The sequence below is a fragment of the Colobus angolensis genome, unplaced genomic scaffold (assembly GCF_000951035.1).
Source record: "Colobus angolensis palliatus isolate OR3802 unplaced genomic scaffold, Cang.pa_1.0 Scaffold1, whole genome shotgun sequence".
Classification (NCBI taxonomy): Eukaryota; Metazoa; Chordata; class Mammalia; order Primates; family Cercopithecidae; genus Colobus; species Colobus angolensis.
In genome coordinates this window covers 10,681,329-10,684,920 of record NW_012110918.1, presented here as the reverse complement: position 1 = coordinate 10,684,920, position 3,592 = coordinate 10,681,329, and positions in this window count along the sequence as shown.

Below are 3,592 nucleotides of genomic sequence, written 5' to 3'. Positions count from 1 at the left end.
GTTGCGGGAGGCGGAGGGCGTCGACCGACCTCGCGCGCGGCGCATCTCGGGTTAAGGTCAAAGGATCGGGCGACACCTGGATACCTTCCTCGGGTCCCCACACCTCTGCAGGCGGCTCCTCCCTCCCTGTCCCCGCACACGGTCGCTCCAGCGCTGGGCGCACACTATACTGAATGATCTCTCCCCATCTGTCCCCTCCGCCAGTCGGAGGTCAGCGCCTGGCGGGGTAAGGCGCTCAGGACATTGGAGTGAGTGAGGTCATCTGCTGCCCATCCCCCTCTCCCCCATGCACCGTCTGAGTTTGCTCCAGACAACGTGTGCTCTGAAGGGTACATTATTTCAGATTCTCACGGTCCTTGTGGTGGGGGAGTGCCTCCATGTGTCTACCTCAGATCCCTGCAGTGTGAACCCTCCAGTCCTGTCATCGGTGGGGTGAACTTTAGGAGACTTGTGCTGATGATATCCAACCTTACTCCTCTGATACCTCCTGGGCTGGTTGGGAGGGTAGGATGAGTTCATGCACGCCCAGGCCTTAGATCAGCGCTGGGGTCTGCCGAGCACTAGTCAGTGACTATTAGGGTCTTATTGGTTTTCACCTGGAGGAACTATTCCTTGCCCCTCACTACCCCGTCTCTGGCAGGACTCCTAAGGCAGGCTCGGGATGCCTGTGCAGGGACTTTACCTTCCTGGCTGGGGAGGCAGATGGAGCCTGCAGTCAAGGCTCAGTCTCGGGAGAAGAGACCTGGGGAGAAGCCTCAGGTGCCTTTGCCCGCTGCGGGCCGCCCTGGGCTCCGCCGCCTCTAGCACAGCCGCGTCACAGCACGGAGGCCCTCTGTGTGGGACCCTTCCGCTTCCTGGCAGACTGAGAACTCCTTGAGGGCAGGGACTCTGGCTGGCACATGGCGGGTCCCCCAATGAATGAAGAAACGTTCTAAGCGATTTTTCTTGGCCTTCTTTCTTCATCCTTCCTCCCAATGACCCCCTAACTCCACATTTCACAGCTTTCCTTATCCTTTTGCCCCAGGTCAGATCCATCTGCCCCGCCTGAAAAACTCCTAAAACTACTCAAAGATGAAATCTGCCAGGCGCGGTGGCTCACACCTGTAATCCCAGCACTTGGGGAGGCTGAGGAGGATGGATCACGAGGTCAGGAATTCGAGATCAGCCTGGCCAACATGGTGAAACCCCGTCTCTACTAAAAATACAAAAATTAGATGGGCATGGTGGTGAACGCCTGTAATCCCACCTACCTGGGAGGTTGAGGCAGGAGAATCGCTTGAACCCGGGAGGCAGAGGTTGCAGTGAGCCGAGAGTGTGCCATTGCACTCCAGCCTGGGCGACAGACTCCATCTCAAAAAAAAAAAAAAAAAAAATATATATATATATATATATATAAATCTGAGAAACAGTTGGCCAAAATGTGTCATTCCTATTCACTAAAGTGGGCTATCAAGTGGCTCCTCCTCCTGTAATCACCCAAGCTGGAAGCCCAGGAGTTATTCTCATTCATTTATCCAATAAATATTTATGATGTGCTAGGCAGGGTGCTGAGTGCTGAGGATACAGAGAACAAGATGGACTCAGTCATTGCTCACAGGAAGCTTGAATTTCAGTAGAAGAGAATAGGCCGGGCGCAGTGGCTCATGCCTGTAATCCCAGCACTTTGGGAGGCCGAGGGGGGCGGATCACAAGGTCAGGAGATCGAGACCATCCTGGCTAACATGGTGAAACCTCCGTCTCTACTAAAAATACAAAAAAAAAATTAGCCAGGCGTGGTGGTGGGCGCCTGTAGTCCCAGTTACTGAGGATGCTGAAGCAAAAATATTTACAATAGTGTTAAGAACACAGGGGACCGAAGTAACAATGGTGGAGCTGCGAAATCTCTCAGGGAAAGAGACTTTTTTTTTTTTTTGAGGCGGAGTCTCACTCTGTCACCCAGGCTGGAGTGCAGTGGCACCATCTCGGCTCACTGTGACCTCTGTCTCCCACGTTCAAGAGATTCTCCTGCCTCAGCCTCCCAAGTAGCTGAATGATCTCACCCCAATCCAAGTAACTGGGATTACAGGCACCTGCCACTGTGACCGGCTAATTTTTGTATTTTTAGTGGAGATAGGTTTCACCATCTTGGCCAGGCTGGTCTTGAACTACTGACCTCGTGATTCAACCCCTCCTAGGGCTCCCAGAGTGCTGGGATTATAGGCGTGAGCCACTGCGCCCGGCCGGAAAGAGACCTTTAAGATAAGACCCCAGATGATGAAAAGGGGACAGTTACATGAGGAGTGTGAGGAGGGATGTCCCAGACAGAACGAACAACCTATACAAAGATCCTGGGCAGAAAGACATAGAGCAGTGGAGAAAAATGAAGGAAGACCCACGTGGGTGGAACCCAGGGACTGAAGGGAGGAGAAGCAGGCTCAGACCTTGCAGGGCCTTGGAGATTGCTCCTGACGCAGTGCTCAGAGGAGTCTTCGTGGGGGAGTGTTGTGAGTTGCATGTTCAAATTACTTGGGCTGCAGAGAGTACGTGGGAGAGGGGATGAGTGGAGGCTGCTACAGGAGGTGATGGGACCCTGGCAAAGGTGAGGGCGGGGGAGATGAAGGGCAGTAGGAAGATACAATATATATGTTTGATGGATAACACCACAGGACTTGGTGATGGACTGGCCGGGGTTGAGGGGGTTGATAGTAGGAAGAGAGGCATCAAGGGTGACATGGGGCCAGGCGTGGTGGCTCACGCCTGTAATACCAGAACTTTGGGAGGCCGAGACAGGCAGATCACTTGAGGTCAGTAGTTCAAGACCAGCCTGGCCAACATGGCGAAACCCCATCTCTACTAAAAATACAAAAACTAGCGGGGTGTGGTGGTGCACACCTGTAGTGCCAGCTATTTGGGAGGCTGAGGCAGGAGAATCCCTTGAATCCAGGAGGCGGAGGTTGCAGTGAGCCGAGATTGTATTTGTGCTTCAGCTCGGGCAATAAGGTGGAACTCTGTCTCAAAAAATAAATAAATACATACATAAACAAAAATAAAAATAATATAAAATACGGTACCAAATTCTCTGACACTCCTTCCATGGAGAGGTGTGGTAGAGGTCCTCTCCCTGGGAATCTGGTGACCTTGTGATTATTTTGAGCAATAGAGTGTGCTACAAGTGACTTTCTATGTTACCGCTCCCAGGCTGGGTGCTGAACAGACATGCAACTTCTCCCTTGTTCCCTTGAACACCCTGTTTCCTTTTCTTTCTCTCTCTCTTTTTTTGTTTTTTCTTGAGACAGGGCCTAGCTCTGTCACCCAGGCTGAGAGCAGTGGTGAGATCATAGCTCATTGCATTCTCAGCCCCTCAGGCTCAAGTGATCCTCCTGCCTCAGCCTTCGGAGTAGCTGAGACTACAGGTACTCACTACCACACCTGGCAAGTATGTTTTTTCTTATTTTTTTATAGAAACGGAGTCTTGTTATGTTGCCCAGGGTGGTCTCGAACTCCTGGGCTCAAGCGATCCTCCTGCCTTGGCCTTCCAAAGTGCTAGGATCACAGGTGTGAGCCATCGTGTCCCCCTCCTCTTTTCATATGCATCTTTTTTTTTTTTTTTTTT